The sequence below is a fragment of the Tupaia chinensis genome, unplaced genomic scaffold, assembly GCF_000334495.1.
Source record: "Tupaia chinensis unplaced genomic scaffold, TupChi_1.0 Scaffold000567_1, whole genome shotgun sequence".
NCBI classification, from domain to species: Eukaryota; Metazoa; Chordata; class Mammalia; order Scandentia; family Tupaiidae; genus Tupaia; species Tupaia belangeri.
In genome coordinates, this window is record NW_006160080.1 from 2,906,508 (window position 1) to 2,919,127 (window position 12,620).

The 12,620-nt window shown below is 44.3% G+C and overlaps 1 long non-coding RNA gene across 2 annotated transcripts in view; it reads left to right on the top strand.

Moving 5' to 3' along the window:
* LOC106735902 (uncharacterized) overlaps positions 1-5,230 on the top strand; it is an 8,261-nt gene extending 3,031 nt beyond the window's left edge. The window contains exons 2-4 of one of the 2 annotated variants that reach the window (XR_001371083.2): positions 1,675-1,861; positions 4,677-4,730; positions 5,141-5,230. This is a non-coding gene — a long non-coding RNA (uncharacterized LOC106735902). The remainder of the gene's footprint in view (positions 1-1,674; positions 1,862-4,676; positions 4,731-5,140) is intronic. The other variant, XR_001371084.2, reaches the window with a different exon arrangement.
* The last annotated feature ends 7,390 nt before the right edge of the window (positions 5,231-12,620 follow it).

The following is a 12,620-nucleotide window of genomic DNA, read 5'->3' on the forward strand; positions in this document are numbered from 1 at the left end:
ACCATTTTCAAATCTGGTTCACATTCTGAGGCCTTATCCTTTATAGGAAACTGGTCTCTATCAAACGTTTTTATATTCAAGTGAGCTTACAAATGAACATGGAAGTACTGAATGGTTTTTATGTTTTTTAGGTTTTTTTTCCCTATATCCTGATTTTTTTTTTTTCTCCCGCAGTTACTGTCCCTATGTGCTCAGTTCTTTCTTGGATGTCTTCATGCATGCTAACTTTTGCTGGCCTTGATGATTAAATGAGCACTTATTCAGGTCTTGGCGTCAGGTTGTTAGTTTGTGCCTTTGTAGCATGCTGTGCCCACTTTTTCCTTCCACGTACACAAGTAATGACCACAGCATCACCTCCTGTTCCATTTCCTTTGAGATCTACATTTTGATGCAGACTTTAACTTCGCTCACTTCTGCCATGAGTTCCTATGCTTTTCTGCAGCATTCTGTACCCACTCTGCAGTCTTTCCTAGTTGCTTTCAGACTTTAGCTTGAAAATGATGTTTCTGTGCTGGTGGCTTCTCTAGCATTCAGAGCTACTGCCTTTGGTTTTGAGTTATGTTTTTGAGACTTTTCCTATGTGCTGGGTTGGTAAAGGAAGTCCGTTTGTTGACCTTATGCAGAGCAGCGACTTGGGTTTGTGGTGGTGTTCAGGTCACTAAAAGGGTGTTGTCAGCATCCTGGCAAGTGATGGGATGTAGAGACATGCCGAGGTCTGCCATCTGAAGTTGATAAGCCAGCAGAGGCAGAAAACAGTGACAAGTAGAGAGCCACGTGTGCATTTAGGTAGAAGTACGGGGTGCTGGTACTTTAGGCCAGGAGAGGCACACTTATGCAGACTGAAGGGGGCTGGGAAAGGCCAAGGTTTCTGAGTGCTTGTGAAGAGTCTTGAAGGAGGGCCAGAGGCAGCCCTTTACAGGCAGAGGGCGTGTTCAGAGACGTGGGTCTATGAATAGGTATATAAAGGTGGTAGAATGACAAGAAATAAAGTGGGTTTGTGTATTACAAGGCTTGCTTTGCTGCTTGTACCCCAGTTACATCCAGATCTCATTTTTCCTTTCTTTCTGGTCCTGATTCTGTCCATTTTGCCTTTGCTCTGAGAGCATACAAAGGCAACACGAGAATCAGGAGTTTAAATGGGGGGGGCCTTAGGAGAAATGGAGAAGCAGATGGTACCCTCCGTTTTATAAGCTACGTGGAGGCGTGAGTGCTGACGGCTGTTGCCTCAGCATGGAGCACATTGCCAGGCACATGGGAAACGCTCTGTACAGATTTCTCTCATACAAGGTGCTCCTCTGCCCCTCTATCTCCTCCTGTCGGTACCTTCTTCCTTCTCTTCTGTATCGGGTTCCTATCTAGTGGGTGATCCTGTCCGCTTGCTCTGTGGACATACCTGTCCTGTGTATGGTCACCCACCCAGGACATACCTGTGTTATACAGATGGATCCACAATAGCGTATGAGTAGGTGCTAACATCCCTGTGAGATCCAGAAGCTTTTCTACAGCCGTTTATATTGGGTCATGGGAAAAGTCGCATTTTTGCATACAACAACATAGAAAAATACATCCTGACTTTTCTTCCGATGACACAATATTATGGCAGATGAGGGGGAGGCCAAAGTTGACCACTACAGGAATGACATTTCTTTGCATTTTGTTCATGATTTATCGCAGGGATCCATTGCAATGCTGAGTTCTAGTTCCTAAGTTCTGTGCGCCTGTGCGTGTACGTATCTGCATCATCCGTTACTTACCTGTAAGCGAAAGTGACGTTCTGGGAAGATGTTGCTTCACGTGCCTCTAGATGACTGCCTATTCCCTTAGATTGGGAAACTGGTTTTAAATGAGTTATCACATCCAGGTAAATTTTTTTTCTTACAAAAATTTCCTCTGATGTTACAGTGTGATCGCCAGAGAAGCCACCATACAATAGCTGGTTAATGCTGTTGTAGATTTTTGTCATTTCCGGTTACCCAGGGTTTTTAAATGTTTTCTCTATGTTTTGATCATTTTTCTTATTGAGGGCCCCACTTTCCCAGAAAACTTGCACCCTTAGTCTCTCCTGCAACTGGGACACAAGCTTATGATCCAGGTTTGATCAGTCAGTTACGCAGAGCCAAACTTGGATCTGGAAGTGAGCATTGTGAGGTGGCACTCGTTTGTCATTGAATTGAAGACCTGGTGATGATGTTGACAGAGATGCGTGGCTTTTAAGGAGTGGCAGTGGCAGGACTTCTGGATTTTAGCCTCGAGTGTTGTAAGTGCTGAGTGAAAGTGGCAATACTTTTTTTTTGAGGGGGTATTTATCTTTCTTTGTTTTTTTTAATTTTTTTATTTTTTTTTTATGATTGTCTGGGGTTTCTGGTTAGATGTCCAACATTAGTTTGGAATATTTGCAGCCATTATCTCTTCAAATATTTCTTCTGTCCCATTCTCCTCTTTCTGTGATCCCAGTTATTACCTTTGATATGACTGGACCTCAACAATCTTGTGGAAAAGTGGAATTAAAGTACAAATTTATTTTGGCACAAAAAAAATTTGAAATCCATGCATACTTTTTAAATAATATATTTCCCATAAACTTTTTTTTTTTTTTTTTAGATTCTCTTGCCATAGGGTATGTGCACTCGCCAGAGAGTCACAGAGAGAGGGACAGAGATAGGCAAAGTGAGAAATCACCCTCCAGGGCAGATGGTCACTCTGCAGTCCCTTCTGCATTCTCCTCTCGGTATTTTGGGCATGCATGCACATGCACCTGCTGCTGGGTCCCAGACTCGAACCACGCAGTTCGCCTTGTGGGATCTAGTGCCTTAACCTCCATGCCACCTGCTGGCCCCTCCCATGAACTATTTGAAGATCCCTTGTATGTCCCACAGATCTTGATATTCTTTTTTTTTTCCCCCACTTTTTTTCTTTTTATTACCAGAGGGGAGGTACAGTTGCCAGGGAGAGAGAGACAGAAGTAGTGTAGTGAGCACTGTGTTACACAATGACAAGATTGCACTGAATAATAAAAAGTGTGACATGTACACCCCGATTCCTCCCTTCACCTGCCAGACCAAAGGGACATGGGGGAACATCCAGTAGGAGTAACAAACACCTGGGCGTGATAACTCCAGACATGTTAGCCTACCCAAGCTGAGCAGCACAGACTCACCATGTGATAGTCTTAGACACAGGTGCTAATCTGACACTGCTTACCCGGGGGCAGAAAAGGAGCCCTTTCCAATGCCACTTTGCCATTTGCTCCTGGCAACATGACCAGAGTGCATCACTCCCGGCCACCCCAAGAGACTAGCAGACCTTGGTGTCTGAGACTGCCCAAGACTCACTACCTCCATCCAGGTCTATTCGTGAGACTTCCAGGAATGGAGTGGACTGGCTCCCTCCCTTCGAGAGTAAATAAATGCCTGGGACATCTGGGACCCATGACTGGTTTTTTGCCTCCAGAGACTGCTCAGGGTGATCGGCCAGTGAGAGTTGTCTCATCCCTTGACTTGAATGCTTTGCTATGCTGTTTTATGGGATGTAATAAAGTCTGACATTGTGAAAGACACAAACACGCTCGGGGTCTTATTCCTATGTTCAGGACAGAGAGAGGGAGAGGGAGAAAGCATCCCCACAGTAGAGCATGGTCATACCACAATCCTTTCTCATCTTCCCATCCTGTCGGGACTCTGGGCTCACATGCACGTGTGCTCAGTGTGTTTTTCTTTCTTTCTTTCTTTCTTTCTTTCTTTCTTTCTTTCTTTCTTTCTTTCTTTCTTTCTTTCTTTTTTTTTTTTTGGAGAGGTTTTTTTTATAGGGTGTGTGCGCTTGCCAGAGAGACAGAGAGAAAGTGAGAAATCACCCCCCAGGGGGGATGGCCATGCCGCAGTCCCTTCTCCTCCATTCTCCTCTCGGGATCTTGGCACAACAGCAATACCCCCCCCCTGCGTGAGTTAAAGCTGCCAGATCTGGGACTCAAACTGCCGTTGACTACATGCGAGTCCAGCGACATAGCCATTACGTCAACTGCTGGTCCCTCTCAGTGTGTTTTTCAAGCCACTATGACCAGAACTCGAACCACAGTTGACTATATAGGATCTGATTCCCTTAACCACTAAGCCGTGGAGCTGGGCCTCCCCCACTATTTTCTTTCAGTATTTTGGTTGGGGTAATTTCTTTTGACCTATCTTCTTCTGTTTTTAAAAATAATTATTTATTTCACTTTATTTATTTATTTAAATTTGACCAGAGAGAGACAGAGCGAGAGAGAGGGAAAGTGAGAAGTCAAGCCACCAGGTCCAGGACGTGATGGGACTCGGCTGGCCATGTGGGAGTCCAGCGCCCTTCACCACCATGCCACCTGACCCCTTTTTTGACCTATCTTCAAATTCAGTAATTCTTTCCTTGGCTGAACTGAGTGTCTGATGAGCCCATTAAAGGCATTCTTCATCCTTCTTAATTGTTTTTCATTTTTAGCACTTTAATTTTATTCTGTTTTACAGTTTCCATCTCTCTATTGAAATTACCCATCTGATTTTACATGTCCTCCTTTTGGTTTAGAGCTCTCAACATATTACTTAGAATATTTTCATTTTCTTTCTAGACATTTCTAACATCTGTTTGATTTTGCGTCTGGTTCTGATAAATTCTTTGTCTTTTCTGAGTGTTTTTTCTTTGCCTTTTCCTAGGCCTTATGATTTTGTTGTCGTTGTAAGCCTGACCCGTTAACATTAGAGATTGAGGTACGTAATTTGTATGTCTGTAAATGGGCACGTCTTTCCTTCTGCTAGGCCTTTAGTGCTGGTTTATGAGTTACTATAGTTAGGAGTTGACTGGGTTTGAGTTTTTGTGTGGTGGTGGTTACCCTCATTGTACCTTAGGCTTTAGATGTTCTTAGAGATACTTGGTGGTTAGGGTGGGAGTTGCTTCTGTTCTATTCAGATTTCTAGGTCTCCACTTTTTTTTAAAATTAGTATTACTTATTATTTTTATACATTCAGTCATTATACATCATTTAGTTTGTAAAGAGATTATACCCAACATGATATACGCCACACAGCAGACAAGTTGATACTACTATACACGTCATCACCAACAGGCAACAAACCATGCCTGTGTAACACAGATGTCCTACTTCTCCATATTTTCCTAGGTCTCCACTTTGAACTGGGCTTCAGTGTCTCTTAGGATGCTCCTGTTTTTCGGAACCAGCAGGTGGCATGGTGGTTAGGGCGCTGGACACTCCCACATGTCCAACCACAGTTTGAATACCAGACCTGGTGGCTTGCTTTCTCCTTTTCCCTCTCTTCTCTCTGTGCATCTCTCTCTGTCAAATTAAAATAAATGAATGGATAAATAAAATTAAATAAATAATCATTTAAAAAAAAAGATGCTCCTGTTTTTCTCCTGCCTCTCTCTCAGTAGTATAGTCAACCCTCCATATCCATGGGTTCTGCATCCGCAGATTTAACCAACCACAGATCTAAAACATTCTAGAAAAAAAAAAGAAGAAAGAAAAAGAACCCACAATAAGAAGTAACAATAAGAAAAGTAATACAAATAGGAAAACAGTGAAGTATAATTACTATTTACATTGTATTAGGTATTATAAGTGATAAGTTAACAATTTAAAAAGCCCATTTATTCTGAAGTAAGACCCAGAGACAGTTGAAGGAAACTGAACTCGGGCACATGGAAGGTGACTGACCTTGGAATGTGGACCTGCCCCTGTTTCTGGGTCATGTTTGAGCCCTTTTATCTCCCACAGTACAGGAAAGGACTTTGTTCCAGTCCATTATTGACCTGTAGGTCACCAAAGGAGAGGACAGTTCCCTTTGACCCCTCCCTAAGGTTTCATTAACAAAGCTCATAACAAGAGGGAAGACAAGAATGTCGACAGCCCTGGGCAGAGTTTTGCAGCTGTCGCCAGTCCCCCAGGTCCACCCAGCTCCCAAAGAAGATGATCTACTCATTGCGTGAGCACTGAACTCATTCTTCCCTCTTTAAATCATGTGCGACATGCCAGGCTTACCGACTTCCGTGCCAGCCCCCAGTGACAAGGAGATCATCTTGCTCCCCTCATCTTTGAGATTTAGCCGATCATTTCTGTACAAGACTCTTTGCTGTAGCGTTTGACCAAAGTGAGACTTTGATGAATCTCTTTGCCCATTTGCGACTTTTGCCTTTACAGTTGCCCTGAAATCCCCTCAGCACATACTATTCATGGCAAACATGGATGCTGTGTGTTTGGGTGATTGTCCTTTCTTTGACCCTAAACACTTATTTTGCCTCAGCCTTCCATTATATGTCAGCATAAATAATTGAGAGGTGATTTAAAGTATAAGGGAAGATTCTCTCTCTCTCTGGTCAAAATGAAGAATGAATCAATAAAAGGGGGGACAGCAGGTGGCCCGGTGGTTAAGGCATTGGACTCCCACATTGCTGACCGTGGTTCAAGTCCTGGACCTGGCAGCCTGCTCTTTCTCTTGTCAAAATGAATAATAATAATAAGTATTTAAAAAGTATAAGGGAAGATGTTTTAGGTTATATGCTGATAACTACACTATTTTATGTAGGGAACTTGAATACCTGATAATTTTTATATACATGGGGTCTTGGACCAGTCCCCTGCCCATATGGGGATGATGGGGATGACTTGGATTCTGTTTCAGTGTTCCTTGAAGTCTGTTAACCTGGAAGTGGGGAAGGGTGGTGGGATGTGGTCTCCTTTGTTCTGATTGAGCCTCAACTTCAGGTTGAGTCCCACTGTCTGCCCTACCCCTGGCTGTTAGGATGGCTCAGTGGAATTCTGTCCCCAAAGTAGAGTTCCCCCCTGCTTTGAGTTTCCACCTTTGTCTTAAGGGTAGAAGTAATCACTATCTTTTCTTTCACAGATAAAGGCTTGTCTTCACTGGTGGAGAGAGAGGAGTGATCTGGGTGTGGAGCTCTGCCTTTCAGGCATCCCTCTGTTCTGTCATCAGGGCTACATCACAATGGGCAGTCCTCAGGCCTATTTTCTCTGTCAGCCTCTGTCCCTGGTGGGTGGGGGGGGCTTGGTAGAGGAAGATCCTGCAGAGGTTGGGGTCTCCCCAGTTTCTGCAACCTCCATTGGTTTCACACTGTCCTGTTAGCAAGCTACATCGGTTTCACCTATTTGTCAACTCTTCTGCCTGAACTCCTGTTTTCGGTGTCATTTTACCCCAGGTGAGCGCATGGTTATCACCTCTCCCTCCTGTTTCTCTCTAGTGTTTGAGCCAACTGGTTGTTCAATCTGTGAACGCTGGCTTTAAAGAAAGGCATGAACTTGAAATTCTCCTGCCTCTTTTTCACTGTAAGGAAGACAACTTTGAACTCCTCTGTTAAAGGGTTGAAGCCAGAAATTTAGTTACTCTTAAAATTTTAACACGGGGCCTGGTGGTTCAGGCAGCCAGATCCCACATGGCTGACTGTGTGGTTTGAATCCCAGGCTGGCAGCTTGAGAAACACGCTGGGTGGGTATGTGTATGTGTGTCTATGTGTGTGTGTGTATGTGTGTGTGTGTGTGTGTGTGTCTCCAAAATTCCAAAACAAGGGAGAGATAGGGAACCAGCAGTTAGCGTAATGGCTATGTCGCTGGACTCCCACGTGGTCGACTGCGGTTCGCGTCCCGGACCTGGTGGCTTAAAACCCACTCCGGGCGCGTGTGCGTGTGTGCCCAAGATCCCGAGAGGAGAATAGAGGAGAAGGGATTGCGGTGTGGCCATCCCCCCTGGGGGGTGATTTCTCGCTTTCTGTCTCTCTGTCACTGTCTGTCTGGCGAGCGCACGTGCCCTATAGCAAAAACCTCTCCCCTCCCCCAAAAAAGAAAAGGGTCAAAAAGAAGGGAGAAAAGACTGTGTTGGAGGAGGGATTACAGTGCGACCATTTCCTATGGGAGGTGCTTTCTCCTCTCCATCTCTGTCTGTCTCTCTCTCTGTCTCTGGGGAGTGTACACACCCTCTAGCCAGACCAAAATTTTAACATGTGTATTTACTTAAAGTCAAAGCTTTATTATTATTTTTTTTGGGGGAGAGGTTTTTGCTATAGGGCGTGTGTGCTCGCCAGACAGACAGAGAGAGACAGAGAGACATAAAGCGAGAAATCACCCCCCAGGGGGGATGGCCACGCCACAATCCCTTCTCCTCTATTCTCCTCTCGGGATCTTGGGCATGCACATACACGTGCCTGGCATGAGTTTAAGCCACTGGGTCTGGGACTTGAACCACGGTCGACTACATGGGAGTTCAGCGACATAACCATTACACTAACTGCTGGCCCCCAAAGCTTAATTATTATTCCTGTCCTCCTAAATAAGACTAAGATTTTAGAATGATGTACCTCTTAATCGTCACCCTTTTTTCCATGTTGTTATCTATGCATTAGTTTCGTCTTGTTTAAGCCACATTAAGCCTATAAGATAGTGAATAGTTGCTCACCAAGGCAAACATATTTACTCACTGATGTGTTTTTCTGATTTCTTTGCTCACCGTTCTTCATTCACCCATTTCTCCTTTGTTGGTTCAGCTTCCTTCTTCATAAAGAGTGTTCTTAAAGTAGTTCTAATACAGGCCTGTTAATAGCTTGGTCCTGGAGTTTACATTCTTTGTTGCTGGGGAGTCTCAACCCTTGCTGGTCTTTACCCAGAGTGTGAGCGTCCTTGGCTTTGCGTGGGAAAGAATTCAAGAGCGAACCATTGAGGAAGAGTGAAAGCATGTTTATTAAGGAAAGTGTACAAAAGCAGACTACTCCATAGGCAGAGTGGCTGCATAAGAGGTGGGCGAACAGTTCATTCCTTACTCTGGGAGGAAGGGGAGAACTGTTACTCGAAAGGAAAGCTAGAAGGGCTACCCCATAGGCAGGGCATCACTGACATTGATGGGTATCTGGCTTATAGGGCTGGGCTTACTTCCAGGCTAAGGTATTTGTTCATGATTTGTCCTGGAAAGGGGCAGTAGTTTTCCTGGAACCACCGTCTCTCATTTTCTGGCCTTATTAGTGTAGTTCTGATTGTTGCCATGGTTATTCCATACTGTCATGGTGCACATGGGAGTGTCATCTAGCATAATATGGTTCAGTGGGGAGTTTAGTGAGTTTGAAGGTTAGGCAGAGGTTGTTCCAGGCGCCATCTTGGTTTCTGCTGATTTGGACCCAGTCTCTCGTCACTTCTTTGCCTGGCTTTTAGGTTGTTTCTTTGGATGGTTTTGTATTTGTCTCAATGGGACCCTGTGGATTTGCTGCTTCTGGAGAGCTTTTGATCTCTCCTCAGATGGGTCTCTGGCACCCCAAGAGTAGTTTGAATTTGGACTCCAAATCTGTGTAGAGACGAGACTTGGGTTTTCCCTTCTGCTTTGGTTACTCTTTCTACTCACGGCCTGACTGATGTGTTTAGCTTTTCATATCTCTTTTACCTAAGGACAGTGCTTTGTGTCTGCTAGTCCACTGTGTTGCTAATAACAGAAATACATGAGTCTGGGCAGCTTATAAAGAATAGAGGTTAGGTCCAGGATCAAGGGCCTGCATCTGCTGAATATCTTCTTGCTGGTGATAAAGTGGCAGAAGGGCTCACAGGGTGAGACAGAGAAGTGTACATCTGTCTGTGTCCATGTGTCCCTCTCCTTATAAACCCACTAGGACTATATCATGAGAGTCCCACCGTAGTCCTAATCATCTCCCAAAGGTCCCACCTCTTAATCCCTCTTAATTCCATTACAACCAAATTTCATAACATTAATTTTTGAGGTTTACATTCAAACCATAGCAGTTTCTCTTGACTTCATGCTGGTGGTTCATTTCCAAGCATAGACTTGAGGCAGCTTTTCTAGCTTCCTGGTTCTGTAATCATTTGAGTTTGTAGCCCTCTTGTAGAGGGCAGGAGTGAGCAGGCCTTTGTCCTCTGAAGACTCATTTAACATGCTCCTGTGTTTGCAGCTGCTCCTTTCTGTTCTAGTTTTCCTGACTATGGGTCAAGTAGCAGTTCAACCAGTTAGAACCAGGAACTAGTTACAACCACCGACATTCTCTTACTTAAACAGGTTATTTACCAAAAGTTGATTTAGACATTGATTGTGTAGAACACACTTCACATTATCCAATAGAAATTAGGTTATTTTAAAAATAGATTAGTTTCCCAGGTATCTCTCAGGAGTCTGTTCTTTCCATTATACAATTGAAATTCCTATAGATTCATGAGCCCTTTGGGACTGTAATCAATGTATAGAAGGTGATTTCTGTGGTTCGGTGCCTTTTCACATTCTCAGTATGGTGGTTTTCTGTTGGTCTTCCCTGGACTGCTTTCAGACCTGCCACGAAATCACCACCACTCATTCTCAGCACATGTCCTTACTTCTACTCTACTGAGAACCTTGAGCCTTCTGGCTGATTTTCTTCAGCTTCTGACTCAGTCTACAAATTTACCATCCCCTCCCTCCCCAGAGCCATCTTTCCCTTCTGTCTCAGAGGATGCTGCTGTGTGAGACTGGTTCCCACCCAGGGACCCTGAGCTCCACTGCTGCTTTGGCAGTCTTTTTCCATCAGTTACTCCATCTTTTTCTCCCCATCCTGTTCCCAGAAATTCTCAACTAAGATGGGAATGCAGGAGTGATTTTGCCCCCAGGGGACATCTGGCAATGTCTAGAGACATTTTTGGTCATCTCAGCTGGGCTGAGGGTGGGCTGGGGGGTGATACGTGTGCTGCTGGCACCTGGCATCTAGCAGGTTGAGGCCAGGGATGCTGCTAAACATCCTGCAGTGCACAGGGCAGCGCCCCCAACACAGTTACCTGGCCCTCCCTGTCTGTAGTGCTGAGGGGGAGTATTTGTTGCATCCCTAAACTCTCACTTAGGGTTCCTTTGTTTTTGTCTGCCCCTTGTCTTCCCTGGAAGGTCCTCCTCCTAGAAAACGTCCCTAAACCACGCGAACCGTGGGTGCACTCCTCTCCGAAGTACCTCACTGTCGCCCCTTCTCATCTGCACTTCCCATGGTGTTTTCATTCACCCACCGCACACTGACCATTCCTCATTTACTTCTCAAACTTGCTCTGTTGCTCTCTGGCCTCTTGACCCCATCCTGCTTGAACTGTTTTTGCTGAGATTGCCTGTGACCTCTTGTGCACCGCATCTAGTGAATTCATTTAGTTCTAATTTCACTTGACGTCTCTGTTGCACCTGACACTGTTCATCACTGTCTCCTTGAAAGAGCGTGTTCCTTTGGCATCCTGTTCGACATGTCCTCTTATGTGTGAGGACTTCAAAAGGTTCATGGAAAAATGAAATTAAAGTGTGAGTTAATTTTGGTCCAAAAATTCTTGAAACGCTTGCATTTCAATAATTTTTCATAATACCCATTTTCCACGAACATTGTGAAGTGCTTGTATTTCCCCCGCAGGCTCTTAGCAGTAATGCTCTTATGCCATTACACATTGTGGTTACCTGGGTTTGATTTCTTGGCCAATAGTGATCACAGGTCATTGTCCCCACAAAGTACCTCAGTTATATCCAGGGTTTCAGTTCCACTTATTTTTAAATATGTAGATTTAAAAAAAATTTCTAAAATCTTCCCTGACTTAACCTACAGGCTCAAGATTAAGTCTTTTTAAAATTTTTTTCTTTAATTGCCAGAGGGCATGTGTATTAGAGAGAGAGAGAGAGAGAGAGAGATTGATTGATTCTCTAATGGGATGTGGACATGCCACAAACTCTTCTCCATCTTTCCATCTTGGTGGGATTTGGGGATGCACACGCATGCATCTGGTGTATTTTTAAAGTTGCTAGGGCCAGGATTCGAACTGCAGTTGGCCACAAGGGATCTAGCTCCTTAACCACCAGGCTATGGGTGTCAGCCTTAGACTCAGTCTTAATAACCTGCTGGAAATTTACCTGCTAGATATTCTGCAGGGGAGATGGCCACACACTGCAATCCCTTCTCCATTCTCTTCTCGAGATTTTTGGGCATACACACGTTCAGCATGAGTTTTAAGCTGCCAGGTCCTGGACTCAAACCATGGTCGGCCATGTGGGAATTCAGAGATGTAACCATTATGCTATCTGCTGGTACCATTTACTCCTCTTTATTTAAAAAAACAAAACCAAAAAAACCCTCTCTCTCTTAATGGTTCTGCTATCCTCCCAGGTACCTAGAGTAGATAGTTGGGTCTCATCTGACTCAGAGATACTATCTGCAGTTTCCGGTATCACATATAAGATGTGATTCTGATTATATCTCTGACCTGCTTGAAAGTCTGCACTAGCAGGAGAAAAAGAAAGACTGGATTTCCCTCGTATGGCCCACCAGGCTCTCCTTGATATGTTTTGTGCCTGTTCAGTCTCACATCCGCTGTCTGCCTTCCACACTAGATTGAGTCAGGCATGTCTAGTTCCTGTAAAATTTGTTTTACACTGTCTCTTTTGCCTAGAGTGCAGTGTTTTATTTATTTATTTATTTTTATTTATTTTTAAATTTTTCCTGCAGAGTGTGTGGGGTGGTCGCTTTCTAAATAGTGGGCCTCCTCTTTCCTCATGGGAAGTGCAGTGAATTCTTTGGTCTCAACATTGTTGAGGAGTATTCTTTGACTGAGTCATCTTAGCATGCCAGGCCTGGGCAATACTAGCATTGGTCCT